This window comes from Odocoileus virginianus, chromosome 12, assembly GCF_023699985.2.
Source record: "Odocoileus virginianus isolate 20LAN1187 ecotype Illinois chromosome 12, Ovbor_1.2, whole genome shotgun sequence".
Classification (NCBI taxonomy): Eukaryota; Metazoa; Chordata; class Mammalia; order Artiodactyla; family Cervidae; genus Odocoileus; species Odocoileus virginianus.
Window position 1 is genome coordinate 54,480,317 of NC_069685.1, and position 18,652 is coordinate 54,498,968.

Genomic DNA, 18,652 nt, shown 5'->3' on the forward strand with positions numbered 1-18,652 from the left:
GGACCCCGGATGCACGCATTTGTAGGATCACACGTCCCAGTTTATGCCACAGGTTCAGCACTTGTCTGCCTCAGAACCCTCTCGTGCCTTCTCGTATTATTTTTTGCCTTCATCTACTATTACCGCTCTCACAGGCAGTGACTCCAGTGTGTGAAAAATAAATCCTTCCAACCCACTTTCCAATGCTTATGAAACATACATAATGTTGTTCTTTGGGTGTGTGTGTTTTAAATTTATGTCAGTGGTTTTATATCATAAATCTCAGTCTAGTTCCTACTTTTTTCATCTCATGCTATGTTTTTAAGATCTATCCACGGTGATATATGCAAACCCAGTGTATTATTTCAGCCTGCTGCATGTTATTCCATGATCTGCATTCATCATATTTGGTTTATCTGTTTCCCTTGTCATGGACAGGTAGGTCACCTCAAGCTCCTTGCTTTAACAAACCTGGCTGCCACCAACATCCTCACACATGCCTCCTTGTCACCCCAGGCAGGGGTGTTTCTAGGATACATACCTGGGAGAAGCATTGCTGTCTTCCAGATTGTTATGGGTTGAATTGAATCTCCCAACCAAAGGCACATTTGAAATCCTAACTCAGAGTACCTCAGGATATGACCTTGTTTGGAAACAAGGTTGTTTCAGGTGTAATTAAAGATGGGGTCACACTGAAGTAGCCTGGAGCTTTAACTCTGTATGACTGATGTCCTTATCTGTTGTTCAGTCTTTAAGCCATCTCTGACTCTTTGCGACCTCGTGGACTTCAGCACACCAGTCTTCCCTGCCCTTCACTATCTCCCAGAGTTTGTTCAAATTCATGTCCATTGAACCAGTGATGCTATCTAACCATCTCATCCTCTGCGTCCCCCTTCTCCTTTTGCCTTCAGTCTTTCCCAGCATCAGGGTCTTTTCCAATGAGTTGGCTCTTTGCATCAAGTGGTCAAAGTATTGGAGCTTCAGCTTCAGCATCAGTCCTTCCAATGAATATTTAGGGTTGATTTCCTTTAGGATTGACTGGTTTGATTTCCTTGCAGTCCAAGGGACTCTCAAGTTTTCTCCAGCACCACAATTCAAAAGCATCAATTCTTCAGCCCTCAGCCTTTTTTATGGTCCAACTCTCACACCTGTACATGACGACTAGAAAAACCATGGCTTTGACTTGATGGACCTTTGTGGGCAAAATGATGTTTCTGCTTTTTAATGTAGTGTCTAGGTCTGTCATAGCTTTCCTTCCAAGGAGCAAGCATCTTTCAATTTCATGGTTGAAGTCACTGTCCACAGTGATTTTGGAGTCCAAGAAAATAAAATCTGTTTCCACATTTCCCCCTTCTATTTGCCATGAAGTGATGGGACTGGATGCCATGATCTTAGTTTTTTGAATGCTGAGTTTTAAGACAGTTTTTTCACTCTCCTCTTTCACCCTCATCAAGAGGCTCTTTAATTCCTCCTCACTTTCTTCCATTAGAGTGGTATCATTTGCATATCTGAGGTTGTTGATATTTCTCCCAGCAATCTGGATTCCAGCTTGTGATTCATCCAGTCCAGCATTTCACACGATGTACTCTGTATATAAGTTAAATATGCAGGGTGACAATATACAATCTTAACGTACTCCTTTCTTGATTTGGATCCAGTCTGTTGTTCCATGTGCAGTTCTAACTGTTGCTTCTTGACCTGTATACAGGAGACAGGTGAAGTGGTCTGGTATTCCCATCTCTTTAAGAATTTTCCACAGTTTGTTGTGATTCACAGAGTCAAAGGCTTTAGCATAGACAATGAAGCAGAAGTAGGTTTTTTTCCTGGAATTCCTTTGCTTTCTCTGTGATCCAATGAATGTTGGCAATTTGATTTGGTTCCTCTGCCTGGTGAGAGAATACCATGTGACCATGGAGGCAGAAATTGGAGTAAAGTAGCTGCAAGCCAAGGAATGTCAAGGATTAGCAAGCATTGTCAGAAACTAGGTTGAGGCAAAGAAGGATTCTACCCAGAGTCTCTGTGGCCCTGTTGACATGTATCCTAGGTCTGCATCTGTAGGCTTCTGTGAATATTTGGAACTTAAAGCTTTCTTTTGATGATGAATACCAGCGATTTGGATCACTCTCATATACAAACACTCTACATCATCCATCTATCCATCCATCCATCCATCATCCATTCATCTATCCATTTATTCATCTGTCTATACATACATTCATTTCTCCGTCTGTCCATCCATCCACCTATTTATATATTATTCATCCATCCCTCCATCCTTTCATCCATCTATCTATCCATCCATTATCCATCCATCCTCCCGCTCCACAGATTTTTTACTGAGTGCTTTCTCAGTTCTGGTGCCACAGTAATGAATAAGACAAGTAGTTCTTTGCCCTCATGGTACTCATCATTAGTGGGGAAGACAGACATTAAGCTAACAGTTATTTAGACACAAGTGTGATGAGCTCTGTAAAGGACAGATATAGTGCCTGTGAGAGCAGAGAATGGGGGGTCATGGAAGACTTCATTGCAAAGGTGACATCGAAGCTGAGGCCAGAAGGGTGGGCCTTGATTGGCCAGAGGAAACATGGGCAGGAAGGGCCGCCCACCACAAAAAACAGGTGTGCATAGTTTGAGATTGGAAAGCATTTGGTGCTTGTAAAGAAGTAAAAGAAAGTCAGCATAGCTGATGGAGGGAGGGTGGGGATATGGCTGAATAACTGGCTGAGCCAGTATCCGTGAGTGTGTGCTAGGGACCTATGGGTCAGCAGGGAAGCCCCACACTACATTAGGAGTAGGAATTACTTCCAGCCCATCCACATGGCTCACTTCAAAGTCAGCTCCCTTCATTTGCTAAGGAATGGGCACAACAACATCCACTCCATAAAAGAGGTGAGCAATACCACAATACTCCGGAAATGCCTCAAGGCACCTAGGACAAAACAAAACAATTACATAAATCCATTCATTTTTTGCCATTATTAAAATCCCACAAGTTAGTAACACACACAGTAAAAACAAACGAAATGGCTATGCTTAGCATTTACCTGGCTCCAGTATTTCTCGGAGACTAAAATACGGCTTTTAGAGGCTTGTCTCATTCATCCTAGAACCGGGACTATGAAAGTGATAAAAGGTGGAACATTACAGATGAGGCAGCAAAGAAGTTGAGAGGTTAAGTCACCTGCCAAGGTCACACCGCAAGATGGAGAAAGAGGCTGAGGAAGAAGACAGGCTTCCTGCCTCTTGGTCCACTGCCAGACCCATGACAGCCAGAGCAGGGAGGAATCGCTTCTCTCCATAATTGGGAATACTACTGAGAGCTAATTTCTCCCCACTAGATCCGCAGAGTGAAGAGCACTTGACCTGGAGTCTTGTTATGGGGGGCGGTCTGTCATGCAGACTGAAAACAATCAGCTAGCCTCATACTTCCATTTCTCTTTGGCTGCTCCTGTCCAGAGAGAGAGAGAGAGCGTGCGTGCACACCCCAATCAAGGCTGTAAGAGCTGGGCTGCAACACATCCACGGAGGGCCGTCAATACTTGGGCTTTACCAACACCCAGACTCCGAGTCGACAGCTCAGTGCCTCTTCATTGATTTAGGCATCATTTCAGGTCCACAGCTCACAGCTAGAAACCAGCCTACATGAAACCTCACATTATGGTGCCTCTCTTCTTCTTGAGGACACTGCATTCCATTAGGAAAACCAAACAATTAGAGATGGGCTTGACAGATGAGCCTGGTGTTATTACCTCACTGAACAATTACAGGGCCATCCTCTTAGAGGGGGACACCCCAGTATACATGTAGGATTTGGTCTACGAGATGGGCAGAATGTGGGGGAAGGTTAGGAGTTTGGAACTGGCATACACATACTTCTATATATAAACTATATAATCGCCAAAGACCTACTGGATAGCACAGGGAGCTACTCAGTGTCCTGTGACAACCTCTGTGGGAAAAGAATCGGAAAAAGATTAGATATATGTACAAGTGTAGCTGAGTCACTTTGTTGTACACCTGAAACTAACACAACATTGTGGATCAGCTATACTCCAATGTAAAAAAAAAAAAAAAAGAATATGCCCAGGCACCCAACCCTCTAGTGGTCATCCAAGTTTACTCTCAGAAGTCCTTAGGGAATTGCACTTCAGAGAGAGACCTTTCTTCTGACCTAATTTCAGAGTCCAAACAATGAAAAATAATTACTGCACAAGTATTGATTAAGTGCCTACTAGATCCTGGGTTAGACAGCAGGGAAATATAAAGGCTTTACACTGTAGGTGTGGTCTGAATGCTCTCAGCACCCCACTCAACATACTGCTCTGGGTGTTCTTCCCTGCCCGTTTCATCCAGGCTGGTCCTGGAGATGAAGCCTGTTTGTTATCTGTGGTCTAGGAGTTCAGAGAGTGGCCAAGCAAGGCTCTTTGATAAGGCAGAATGGGCTGAGCTTTGAAGGATGGGCAGAGTAGAGTTGGGAGAGGTTGGGGTGTCTGGTAAGACAGTATTTTGAGACAGGCCAGTTCCCATCCGTTTCCATCTTCCATCCGTGGACATCTTAGCTGATCCAGGACACTGGTGAGGTCACGTAAGGGCAGGCTTGTAGACATCTGCTTTGCAGACACACAACAGAGCATGCACATGGAGCGTGCGCGCACACACACACAGAATCTGTCTATTCTAGGCATGCTCATTATCAGCTAACTTTAATCATCTTTAACGCTTGCATCTCAAATACCAAATACTTTAGTGTGTGCTGTCTATGAACACATACCAAAAATAGTTCTGGGTAGATAAATACATTGTGCCAAGAAGCTGGATGATTGCAGTGGGAGTCACGTGAAGTCACTGCTTCTTGGATCCCTTCAGTGCAGCCGAGGCAGAACCTTAACACAGGATATCAATAAATAACTAATGTGAACTGTCTCCTGGCCCCAGCCAGCGATGCAGGCAGCTCACGACCCCCTGTGGGAAAGTCAAGATGCTCTGTCCCTAGGCCTTTGACAGGATGTGTCTGCCTGAGGGTCGGACCTTGTGGCTGAAACTTATCTGCTTCCTGCACCCACCTCACCCTCAGGATGCAGCAGCTCTTGCAATGAGGTGTGCAGTGGCTGCAGACCTGCATCATTTAAGGAGTTGATGAGCATCAGTGAAAAGGAAAAGTTGACAGTGCCTTCCTGTCATCTGCCTCTTTCCTTCCTCATTCCCAAGTACCTGACGCTGGCTACTGACTTATCATAATGAGAATAAAAAGATTAAAAAAAAAAAGAAGAAGAATTACAGGAGTGTGCAGCCTTGTCTCCCACCCACCCACAACCCACAAGAGGAAGGACCCAGTATCATCTTGTAGTGGGTTGAGTGACAGCCCCCTGCAAAATGTATGTCCGTATTCTGACCCCACAGAACCTGTGAATGAGACCTTATTTAGAGAAAGCATCTTTGCAGATGTAATTAAATTAAGGAATTTTAAATGAGACCATCCCGGATTCATCTGGGTGGGTCCTAAATCCAGTGACAAGCGTTCCCATGAGACACACAGAGGAGAGATCCACAGGGGCAGGAAGTGAAGCTGTGGGGGCACCAGGAGCTAGAAGAGGCAAGGAACAAAAATCTCCCCTGGAGCCTCTGGAGGGAGCATAGCCTTACTGCCACCTTGATTTTGGACTTCTGGCCTACAGAACTGTGAGAGAGTAAATTTTTATTGTTTTAAGCCATGAAGTTTATGGCAATTTGTTTTGGCAGCCCTAGAAAACTCACATACATTTCTTGTTGCATTAATGGAAAAGTGGGCCAAGTTGGGAAAAAAAAAAAAAAAGAACAGGGAAGCCAATAGGATTTAAATAACAGGTTGCATTTATGGGGCACTTACATGCCAGGTTCCCGCTCAAATCAGAGTGACAGAACTGTGTTTGTAATCAGCAAAGTGAGCCCCAGCACTCATGCTTTTAACCAGCTACCCTGTACTTCTAGAAAAGAACGGATGCTGTATTTGGAAAGAGAGATGGGAGAGGAAATGAAAAGTTAGAGCTGAAGGAGAGTTGGGGAGAATTTGAGAGTGACCTGGGGGCCAGATGCCATTAAGGAGAAATACTAAAGTTCTGAAGTTTTGCTTTACATTATAAATCAGATTTTTTTTTTGGATGTTTCCTGAAAATTCTGGTAAAGATTTAAATTGCTCTCCAGTTATCTTTAAAAAAAAATTTTTTTTTTGATATGACATAGTGCTGAGATTTGCACTTTACCTGCGTTTTACACAGGTTACTTTATACAAAAAATTATTTATTTAGGCTGCTCTGGGTTTCATTGCTGCACGCAGGCTTCTCTAGTTGTGGGGAGCAAGGGCTGCTCTCTAGCTGCAGTGCACCGGCTTCTCATTGCAGTAGCTTCTCTTGTTGCGGAGCACCGCTCTAGAGCACCGGCTCAATAGCTGTGGCACATGGGCTTCGTTGCCCCGTGCCATGTGGGATCTTCAGGGATCGAACCTGTGTTTCATGCATTGGCAGGTGGATTCTTAACCACTGGACTACCAGGTCAGCCTCTAAACAGGTTACTTCTTCTTCTTCTTTTTTTTTAAACTTATTTGACATGTATTCCTTGTGCTCTGGCTTATCTGCCAAACTCTGCACACTAGGTGCCAGGCAGACCTGCAGATAAGTGAGAACCAGACCCTGCCCTGGGAGCTTAGTCTATGAGGTGGGTAGGGCCCAGCAGATGAAGGTCCTTGAGTTTGGATATCGTTCTGTGGGCAGTGGGAGTTTTTACGTAGGGACAAAGTTGAGAGAGAGTGAGGACTGGCTCTGTGCTCCCCAGGCTGCTGAGAATCTCTGCACCCTCTGACTTTTAGCGGCTGGTGACTAAGTAGGTAAACTGATAAACTTACTGGACTACTGAGGATGAAAGGGTTTCCCCATTAAGGTAACACCATCAGATTTTAAAGGTTTTTTTTTTTGTTGTTGTTTTCCCCTCTAGGCTTTTTTAGTATGGGGTGGGGAGAGAATAGGAAATGGAGTGATGCTGACTGACTTTTTTCAAATCTTATCACCTTGATGGCCCCTACTAAACCCTGTTGTAGGTTTGGTCCTGGCTTTCAGAAAATAGTTGCTTTGACAATACAGCCGAAACCAGTTTCTGTTCATCTTTGAGAATATGGCAGAGACACATCTGAGGTGATGGTACAGCTCTCCAGCTAATCGAATTCAGACCATGATCAGAAATTAACCTTGAAAGCCCTTGGAGAGACGTTCCACTGGAGGCGGTTGTGATTTCTCGCCGTCAGCCCAACACAGCTGGGTTTCTCCGGTTTTGGAGAAGGTTGTTGATTGCTCAGCTGAGCACCAGATGAAGCTGGCCAAATTTTAGAGGCTGTCTTACATGAAAACAGCAGATATTTATGTGCTGGACTCATGCTGAGGACTGAGAGGTGCTCGGGGCTGATACTGCATGCACCCCAGAGAGGAAAGGCAGGTAAACCCTTGCCTTAGCACTTACATGTATTTTAGTCTATCTTTTCTCTCGTTATCATGCTGTTGTTATTATTACTATTTTGCAGAGTCCCATAGTTGAATGAATGTACAGAACATAACTGCATACATTGTAGGACCAGACTGTAGCGTAAATTTTTCTTAAAAGTTCTTGCCTTTCACTATGAGGGTTATCCTTTCTCAGAATAAAATTTGGCCAGCTCAGCTGTCCGTGTGGCTCTGCTGACGGATCACAGTCTTCCAGCCAAGTTGGGTCTTGTCCACAGTGATCTGGAAGCCAATTTTCTGAATAAATCACAGAATCGCTCCAGAGTTGGTATATTTACCCCGAAACTCATCTTCTATTGCTGTGCACACAGAAGAGTTGTGAATGTGCTTTGCATTTTACACTATTTTATACAGCGTGGCATTTCCCGAAGCATGGGAAGAGGGGAGATCGCAGAGCAAAGGGGCAGTTTTAGGGTCCCTGAGGGATGATGAGGTGCAGGGAGGGCAGGTGAATCCCATTAACTACAAAAGACAAGTCAACTAGAAAAGATGTGAGGAGCCTCTTCTCGGCAGACCCAAGAAAGAGCTACTCAATAAAAACACACAGCTGGGAGGCACCTCCAGGCGGGGTCTGCAGCAAGTTGCCAGGCCAGGGACCTCAAGGGCCCAGGCAGCCCTTTTGCAATTAATTATCTGTGCCCAGGGACAGACTGACATTCCAGTGGACTTGGGGTTACTTCTCATATTGTCGTATAACCTTCCCAGAGCTCAGGTCTCTGCTGTGTGGCCTTCAGCTCCTGGGTTCCCCTCTCTCAGTCTGTTTACTGACCTACAATATGGGGGTAATAATAATTGGTGGGGCTTACATGAATTCTTGCACACGCAAAGTGTTTTCCAAGTTCCTGGCACATGGCACATAACTTGCTTTGTTAGCTACCAGTCCTGTTAGTGCGCCTGTTTAGAACTTGTGATCCTACCTACAAGCTTTCATATACTGAGCACTGACTACGTGCCTGACAGCACTGAGCACCTTACATGATTTCAATTCTCACAATAGCTTCAGGAGGAAGCAATTGCAAGTCCCATTGACCCTTGAACAACACGGATCCACTTACATGCAGATTTTTTTCAGTAAATACTATGGTCCTACATGACCTGTGGCCAGTTGAATTCTCCATGTGGAACCGCGGATATGAGGGCCACCTAGAGAGTTATATTGGGGTTGTTTTGACTGTGCAGAAGTCCATGCCACTAACCCATGTGCTATTCAGGGGGCTGGAGGAAGACAGGACATTGGCCAGGGTCCCCTCAGTTGGTGAAACCTGGATTCAGAGTCAAGGCTGACCACATCCAGAGATCTGGTTTTTTACTACTACATCAAAGAGTACATGGGAGTGATTTTATGTGCCACGTAGGTGACATTTTTACTTATAAGAGTTACATATCTATTCTATTTAAATTTTCCTTTTGAAATAAGCATTCAGCATTCACTTTGGTACCACAGATCCCAAAATTGGAACATACAGAGAAAATTAAACAGTCCCTGAGAAAAGATGACATGCAAATACGTGAAGCGTTTCATGTTTTTACAATGTTATATGTCCATTATATCTGAATGAATGAATGAATGAGGTAAACTTATTTAGCATCACTATTCACAATAGCCTAAAGGTAGCAACAGCTCAAATATCCATCAACAGATGAATGAACAGACAAAATGTGATAGATGCAAACAACAGAGTATTACCAAGTCATAAAAAGGAATGACGAACTGACGCAGACTACAACATAGATGAACCTCGAAGACATGATGCTGACTGAAAGGAAGCAGACACAAAAGATCACATATTGTCTGGTTCTGTTTATGTGAAATGCCCAGAACTGGCAAATCCACAGGGACAGAAAGCAGATTAATGGTTATGAGAGGTTAAGAGGAGGTGGATACAAGGAGAAACTGCTTCATGGGTGCAGGGTTTTTATGTTGGAGTGATGGAAATGTTTTGGAACTAGATAGAGATAGTGGTTACACAACACTGGGAATGTACTAAATGCTCTTGAATTGTTCACTTTGAAATAGTTATTTTTATGTTCTGTCAATTTCACTTTGATAATTTAAAAAGAGTAACTTATTTAAGTTTGAAGGAAATTAATTTTCTTAGAAGTTAATTTAAAGAAGACTGTGAAGTAAGAAACTCATAGCACAGGGGGAGTGCAAAGGTGGTACGTAGAAAATATGGCACTGAATTATCTGCTAGAAGTTCAAGGCGTCTCCATCAGGGTTGAGTCTGGCAGTCTTGAGTCTTGCCTGCCTTTGTTTTTTCTACCCCTGCATCCAGCTCAGTCTTCAGAAATACTTGTTGAGTTCGGCTCAGTCCGGCTTTGTTAATTGAGTTAAGGCGAGCTGAGTCGTACTGAATGCACCAGCTGGCTGGCCTGGAGGAGATCCAAGCTGAAGATGTTAAGAATCACACTAATTCAATAAGCGGCCGCAAGGTAGTCTAAGTAATGAGCCCACGTGCCTCTCCTTACCCGACCCACCCATGTTCCGCCTGCACTTTGGGAGCCTTCTCTCCCTGGAATCCCCTGCGTGTGTTTGCCAGAGACACCAGGCAAGAGAGCGTAGGCAAGAAGGGAAACGGCAGCGGAGAAGTTTCTGTCTGCATACAGGTGCGGCTCCAACTACTCCTTCCTTGTCCATGCGTTCATCATGCACCTCCTGTACACCAGCTCATGCTCTTGGTTCTGATGGCTTTAGTTTGAAGCTGGGTGAGCACCCTGCAGAAACTGATTCATCTGTCTGCACCTTCATCTCCTCACCTGTAAAATGATAATAATAGCACCTCTTTTACAGGTGAGGAGAGGAAGGGGGCCTTGGGGGGATTCGATGAAACAATACCCATCAAGAACTTAGCACACACTTTCGAGAACACTGTAAGCACTCGAAAAAGGTTAGCTACGATGATTAGCAGTGACTGGTGCTGCAGCGTGCTGGGTCTGAAATACATGGCAGGGCTGGAGCCCAGAGACCAGCTTTCCAGACACGGAGGGCAGAGCAGAGAAGTTGTTTGTAAACATCTTAAACAGAAGCACATGGTTCACTCATGTAAGTTCTTCTGGGACAGTGATGTAAGCTCCCAGGACAAGGCAGAAGTAGCGGAATCTGGCTGGTGCTCTCCAGGCCGGCAGGATTTTACCTACAGAGGGAGTCCCCCGTGGCTGCCTGTACCCAGAGACCAGAGAAAAAGCCACACGGAGTTCCCCTCTCTCTGCTCTGCCCTGGGAAGCCGCTCCATTCTGCCTCCTTGGCTAACCAGTCAGTGAGACGTGGCAGGAGTGCGTGTGGTGGTCTCTGTCCACAGACCTCTAGCCAACCTGCAAGGTGGCAAGTGGGAAGGGCAGGACACGGGAACCCTGAGGTGTGATTTCTCAGATCCTGCACTTTGCTGCTGCCCGCGTGGCCTTGGCTAGGCTCCTGCCTCTTTCTGGCTATTATTGTTACTCATTTATGAATGAGTGAGCAGGCAAAGGTTGCACAAAAAAAATCACTGATTTTCAAGCTTTGAAACTATGAGAATCTGTTTGTTTAAATGAAAGTATTCAAGGGAATGAAATATACAAATGGACACAAGAGTTGTTACATAGCTGAGAGAAGGGCAGGTGTCCTATAGTCCCAGCAAGCAGTCCTCCTGGCTCCCCACCACTGTCTTCCTCCCTCCAGCAGCACCCACCCAGCATCCATTTCCCCTTCCGGTAAGAGTACCCTGGTGTTCCCGGGGGAACCACTCACACTTACTCTATCCCTGTGACTTGGCCAGGCTTTAGCAGTGAGCATGTGACTGAAACCCGGGCTGAACCTATCAGAACCCACCAGACCCGACCCTGGGACTTTTCCAGGGGGCAACCAGGAGAAAGCCTCCATCAGACTCTGTAAAACAGATGGAGAGAGCCAATCTCAAAATGAAACCAAAACAGGGAAAAGCAGGGCCAAAGAGGTCAGGAGAGGCAGATTCCTGACGACTTCAAGGAGAGCCTGGGTCCTGCCATGGCTGAAACTCACACAGCCCTTACTTCTCAGTTAAAAACTCCAATACACTTTTGATCTGGCTTAAGTCCATTCAAGTTAGGAGTTTGTCATTTTGCAACTGAAACCTCCTGACTAATACAAAGGGCAAAGTGTCTCTAAAAATCCATCCATCTCACCCCTGTGAAGTGAAAGTTGCTCATTCCTGTCTAACTCTTTGCGACCCCATGGACTGTAGTCTGCCAGGCTCCTTTGTCCATGGGATTCTCCAGGCAAGAAGATTGGTGTGGGTAGCCATTCCCTTCTCCAGGGGATCTTCCCCACCCAGGGATCAAACCCAGGTCTCCCGCATTGCAGGCAGATTCTTGACTGCCTGAGCCAGCAGGGAAGCCCCACGTCCACCACAGCCCTAGGCGGATCTATAAACACATATATGCCATTACAGCAGCAGCAGCAAGACATCAGCAAGAGTGGCTGAGGATTTTGAACACTCACTAGTTCTCAAGTTGGCTACTACCAGTTCACTTTATTCTCTAAATGAGGGTTGAGAGGAGAAGCAGCAGACATGTCTGTTATAAGCAGGAAAGGAGAAAGCAGGAGGCCAGATATTAATGGGAAAATGCCAGGGGAACGTATATAAGGCCTCAATTTTGGACTTTTTCAATTAGATGGTGGGGAAGGGGTCTGCAGGGGACTAAGGTTCCCACAATTATGCAAGTGGGGCTGAGCCCAAGGGAAAACCTACCAATCATATAACCCACCCCCTTCCCCACTTCCCTCTTTCCCCCAAGGCTCTTGAGGCCAGGGAAAATCTAAGGAAGAGTTGAGAGGGATTTGTCTTAGAGAAGGAAGTGGGGAGGCCCGCGCTCTGAAATCGTGGATGAGCGCTTGACAAGCTCACAGCCAGCTCCACGCGCGTGGCCAAATCTTACTTAGCTGGATAGACCAGGGTCAGGCTTGTGCAGCCCCAGAAGAGCTGTTTCTGGGGACCGCCATCTCAGCATGCTATTGTGGTCTGCCCAAGAACCCTTGAAATCGAAAGCCCGGAGCTCCCCTTGTCACTGCTGGCGCACATAAATACCACCAGGGGGGATTTCCCACGGAATTTTTTGCAACCACTCAAATGTTTCATTTCCCATTGTTTGCCAGCCCCTCTCCGAGCCTCAACTGTCAAAGCAGCAACAAACACAGGCTGCTTTTCCCCCAGGACCCTACGGCGCTTGCTCCTGCTCCCCCTCCACGTCAGGAAGCTGGCGTTGGCAGGATTTGATCGGCTCGGCCAGGGAATAAGGTCTGTTAGTCAACTAGTGAAGCACGTCAGCAGAGGGAATACTCGAACTACACAGCCCAGCCTGATGTGGAGGCCCGGTTTTGTGCCACACACACCCCCCCAATTATTAGTATACTCATGGCGACTAATAATTATATTTATAGAAAGAAACCCCTTCCATAAATCCAAAGCACGTGACTAAAATACATACTGCAGCTGTTAATTTTTTGCTTTTTGAATATGAACTTGAATCATTTCTTTTTTTCACCTGACCCAGCATGTTTTAATGGCATTCTAAGTAGTATTCCATACATCAACGCTTAGAAAAGATCATCTTTATTGATTGAAAACATCTGTTTTTGACAGGCACTGTGCTGGGCGTGTGGGGGACCTGAATACCGTAAAGCGGTGTCGTGATTTTATGGCACCACGGGGTGGAGAGCGATAATCAGGGAGTTTATGCAGGGGATGTTGGTCTGAGGGCTGGTGGGAGTAGCCAGGCAGACACATCTATGATCTCTCACCAGTTGGCAATCAGTACACGTATTATGTGCAGGGTTCCCAGGTGGCTTACTGGTGGCTCCTGCCTGCCCATTCAGGAGACGCGGGTTCAATCCCTGGATGGGGAATGTCCCTTGGAGAAGGAAATGGCAGCCCACTCAAGTATTCTCGCCTGGGAAATCCCATGGACAGAGGAGCCTGGTGGGCTATAGTCCATGGGGCCGCAAAAGAGTCGGACACGACTGAGTGACTAAACAACACGTAGGATGCATGACCCTGGGCACCCAGACAAGGCTGGACACATGTGACACAGGTGATTCTGTGAGGATCAGGGATGGTAAAGATACCTGTAAATATCTGTTCACCTGTGTACCACAGAGGTTGCCCTCATCATGAATTTATTCAGGTAGCCACTCATTCACTCATCCATTAAAGCCACAAATATTTACTGATTTTCTTAGTGTGTGCCAAGTCAAGGCTATACTCTGGGGGGACACAAAGATGACCAAAGTCAACCTGGTGCCTTTCCTCTGAAAGTTTTCATCCCAGCGGGGCATTCATTAAACAAATACCTATGTAAAATTATAAAGAAATATACAAAAAAAAGAGCGGTCAAATACACACAAGAATCTCCCTGTTCCTCTTTTACTGATCTCCCACCTTATGCCAAGTGCTGTAGGGGCCACAGATTTGAATCAATGCCTGGTGCAGCAAAATCCCAAAGACCAACCAGAACTCTTGACAGAAAGAGGCCAGTGCCACAGTGGCACTTTTCAGTTTACATGGCTCTCTTTACACCATGGACACTCTGGATCCTGCCAGCAAGACTGGGTTTGACTGTTTAGGAGTTATTCTCTCCACAGGAGGAATTTGAGACCGGGAGAGATAAAGGGATTGGCCTTCCTGAGGTCACACAGCTCGACAGGCCAGGAATGCTACACCTATTTTTACAACGACAGAAACGGAAGCAGAGCAAAGCGGTCATCTTACTTTCCCAGAGTCACACTGTCTGTCAAAGCAGAGGAAACGTAAGTGCAAAATTCTAGTGGGAAAGAGAACAGACGGTCTTGAGACAGGTGAGTTTCAGAAAGTAGAGATGGAGGAAGATGATAACATGGATCACGAATTCCAGCTCACGAAAGGGACCTCTCTCTCCTTTGCCTCCTGTGGGTGGGTTTTAGTCTGGCAGGAGCGTGATTTGAAGTCACCAGAACCAACACGTAGCAACCCCTCTGATATCCCAGACATCACAACATTCCTGTGAGGAGCATATTAAGGCTCCCATTTTCCAGATAAGGAGGTTGAAACTCGGAACACACACAACCGGACAGTAGGAGAAACACAGTTTATACGGTGGTCCATCTGATACTAGGACCTGTGGAGTTTCTGATACCCAGAGCTGCCTCCCTCTGGGAGCCTAGGAGTGCTGGCAACAGGATGCTGGAGGAGGTGGCCTGGGGAGGCAGGGCCCAGGGGCTGAGGACACAGTCTGCCCAGGAATGTGGCCCAACCCGCCCACTTTTTAACACGGTGGCATCTCTGACAGACCCCCTTGTCCTTTTTCTGCGCTGGCCTTCCTAACGCAATAAATAAACCCTTAGAGAAACGTGACCCGAGCCAGGCAGTAAATGATGGCACTGTCAGTTGTACACGACTGTTGAAACAAACACAGACTGTAATCATCGTGCTGTACGGGGAGAAAGACATTTGGCAAATGAGATTCCATTTTCACATTGGTTTGTGCTGAGCATATAAATTTCCTGCGGGCCGGCCAGCGTTGGGGATGTGTAATTGATTGCCTGCATTATAATAAACAAGCCGTGACAGGTGATCATTCATCATATTCCGCTGAACGTTCCAGCACACCAGAAAACGGAGGAAGAGAGGGAACGCGCGAGCGAGGGCAGAGGAGAGGAGGAGCCTGGGGGAGGGGAGGGTCGGAAAGACGGAGTATTCCCGACAGACAGAAAGCCCGGGAAGGGGCGGGGGCAGAGAATCCGCAGAGCGGGCCTGGGGAAAGTGAAAGCAATTACTATAATTCTTCTGATTATCTAATTTGTTCTTTCTGGCCTTCGTTAAGTGACCCTCCCACCGCCCCCACTCCCACCCCCACCCCATCACAGGAGATCCCCCTCGGGGACTTGGGAAGACACAGAGAGAACGCTCCTCCCAAGACTGAGGAGGGGAAGGGGAAAGGCGAGGTGGGGGAGGGGCCGCGTCTAGTTGTAACCGGAGTAGGTACGTTCGGGAAAACCTCGGGAGGAGGGTGTGTGTGCGCGCGCGCGCGCGCGCGTGTGTGTGTGTGTGTGCGCGCGCGTGTGCGGGACTCAGCTTCTCTTTTGCTCTGTAATGCCTCCAATCAGATGAATAGGAACCAGTATCTTTAAATTTAAAAAATGTAAAGGGTGTCAGGGGGAAAAAAAAACACAAATGAAAAGTTCCTTTTATTGACGGAAAGAACAGAATCCAAGTTGGCACCGGATCTGCTTCCAGAAGCCTGTCAAGTGGGGCTCTCACTCGTACCCTCTCGTCCCCCGCCCCCCGCCCCCCCTAACCCCTCCCCAGCCCCAGCCTCTCTTTGCACTTGGCCCGGGGGCTGGGGTCGAAAAGGAGCTTCTGGGAAGCACCCTCCTCTCCGGGAGCTTCAACCCAGACAGGCACGAGGCGGAAGCCCATTGGCATATGCAGGACAGCAAGACAAATGAAGAGCTCTCGAACCAGCGCACGCATTAAATAAGTACTTACAATATGCAAAAGCCAAAGCCCTCAACAAGGGAGTGAGTGAAGAGCAGAGACAGGGATGGATTCGTCTCCCCAGTTCTCACCCTGCCAATTTCTAACCCTCCGATCCTCACCCACCAAATGCCCTCTCGTTCCCTCTCGGGTACCTATGGCTTAGCGCAGGTGAGCCTCCTACCCTGGGAGCTGCTGGGCGTTGAGGGGGCGTGGCCCGCGCTAAAATCGGGGGCGGGGTCTGGGTGGGGCTTAGCCGGGGGCGGGTGAGCAAAGATAAAGACAGTAACGTGATGGGCGATTGCTTTCCATCTCCCACTGCTTCCTAGGGTGCACTCTCTTTTTATCCTAGCTTTAACAACTATAATCTGTTACTTTGGAGAGTCTTATAAAGGCGCCGCTTTTGGAGACTCTGTTCGAGAGACCTGCCTTCTAAAAGCTGTGACATCAGCCCCAGCGGTGTGAGCTGCCTCCCCTCGGTGATCTGTGTTGTCTCTGAAAAATTAACAGCTTCTCCAGGTCTCCCAAGAATCCCGGGAAGAAAGCTAGGGCAGGTGCTGTTGTCTCAATACGCTTACTTCTTCCCATCTCCCCGTAAGAATTTATGAAATAGATCTTAGGGTCCCAGTTTTACAGGGGAAGAAATGGAGGCACAAAGAAACGAAGTTACTTGCTGAAGACCTGGCAGCAAAAAGAATAAAAAACGGAACCCAAGGGTCTCCCATGCTTTCCACATGCTTTCTTCCTTCCAGCCCCGTGAATAAGTGTGCAAAGGGATAATGAGGGAGTAGAGTTGAGTCTGTTTGGGATGACCAAACCCTCTTGCTTTAACCTGCTACATGTTGTTCAGATCTGCCCTTTCCTTTCCACCACCACTGTGCCCCCTGATCCAAGTCATCTTGCTCCTGCACCATGGCTTCCACCTCCTCTCCCACACCTATCCTAATATTGCTGCCCACTCACATCCGTTATCCACCAGCCGTCAGGGTGATCCGTTCATTGTTCTGAACATGAGAACCCCATCCAGATCTTTCACCAGCTGGCTCAGTCTACCTCGCTAGCTTCATCTTTTACTATTCATACTATTATTATCATCATGTTTACTATAAAATACATGTAACATAAAGTTTACCATTTTAATGATTTAATAATAGCTTGTGTAACTCAGGGACCTTACGTAGATTCTCTCTGTTGTGCAACTGTCACTACTATCTAGTCCTGAACTTTTCATCACCCAAACAGAAACCCCTTACACATTAGAGGTCACTTCTCATTCCACCCTCCTTCAGCCCCTGGCAGCTGCCAATTTGCTTTCAATTTCTATGGGTTTATCTATTCTGGAAATTTCTTATAAATGAAAGCCTACAGTGTGTGACCTTTTATAACTTCTTTCACTTAGCACTATGTTTTCAATGTCCATCTATGTTGTAGCAGCTTCATTTCTTTTTTTTTTTAGCTTCATTTCTTTTGATGGGTGAATAATATTTCATGGTATGGACAACCCAACTTTTGTTTTTTCATTAATGAACATTTGGGTTGTTTCCAACTTCTGGCTATTGTGAATAATCCCTCTGTGAATATGTGCATACAAGATTTTGTTTGAACATCTGTTTTCAATTCTTTGGGGTATATACTTAGGAGTGGAATTGCTGGATCATATGGTAATTCTTTGTTGAACTTGTAGAGTAAGCACCAAGACTGTTTTCCAGTGACTGCACCATTTTACATTCTTACTAGCAGAGCACAAGGTTTCTAATTTTTCTACATCCTTGCCAATACTTGTTATTTTCTTTTTTTTTTTAGTAGCCATCCCAATGCAAGTGTCTAGCTCCATCTTTTCTCTTCCCTTCACTTTTGCTTCTCTGGGCTTCACATCCTCAAATAGACCTCTTTCTCTTAAAAGGGGGTTTGTATATACAATGACTTCTGCCTTCCCTTATCTCCAAAGCTAGATCAGATTCCCCAGTAATGATGCACCTAAGACCCATAGCCTTCCTTTCAGAGCTCCCAGCTTGGTTGTGAGTTTACGTTTCCTGTGTGATTACTGATTAACGTCCATCTTGACTTGACTACAACCTCCCCCCAAGCAGGGACCATTCTGCCTTTGTTCATCCTCTGTACCTTCAGCACTTAGCACATACCCAGGTAGAGTCTAGGTGCTCCAAAACTACTTGGTGGATGGATGGATGAACAATGAATGAGATCCAAGTTCGGGTCCTGCATCCTTCTGAATTTCTCTTTTCTTCGCTTCTCAGTGGAGTTGGTAGGTCTCGATACATCAGAACCTGAAAAACCTGCTTCCTACATAAGAAATGTGGAGGCTTAGGAGATTCTGCTTGCAGAATTCATCCTCACTAATGTCCTCCTTAAGAGCCATGCCAGTTCCAGCCTGGGATTCTGTGTCTCGAGTGGGATTGTGCCGATTCTGCCCTGCAGTGCTGCTGAAGGTTTAGGAACTTGAAATATATACGCTTGGTGTAAACATGACCTCAGCATGACAGGGTGATCCCTGTGTTTGCCAAGCCATTAAGTTTTATGTAATAACAGCCACCACGACAAACTGCATTTCCCCCACGCTCTGAGTCGTTCTTAAGGTCAGATTCTATGGGATTGTGTGAGACAAAAGCCTTACATGCTAGACTGTAGTGGTGAGTTCTGTGTTTACAGCTCTGCTCCTAC

General features: G+C 46.3%; 1 long non-coding RNA gene and 1 pseudogene across 1 annotated transcript in view; both read left to right on the plus strand.

Moving 5' to 3' along the window:
- Positions 1-18,652, plus strand: part of LOC110122419 (uncharacterized) — a 70,595-nt gene that overhangs the window by 13,131 nt on the left and 38,812 nt on the right. The gene's annotated exons all lie outside the window — the stretch shown is intronic.
- LOC139037892 (U6 spliceosomal RNA) lies at positions 8,941-9,036 on the plus strand (annotated as a pseudogene).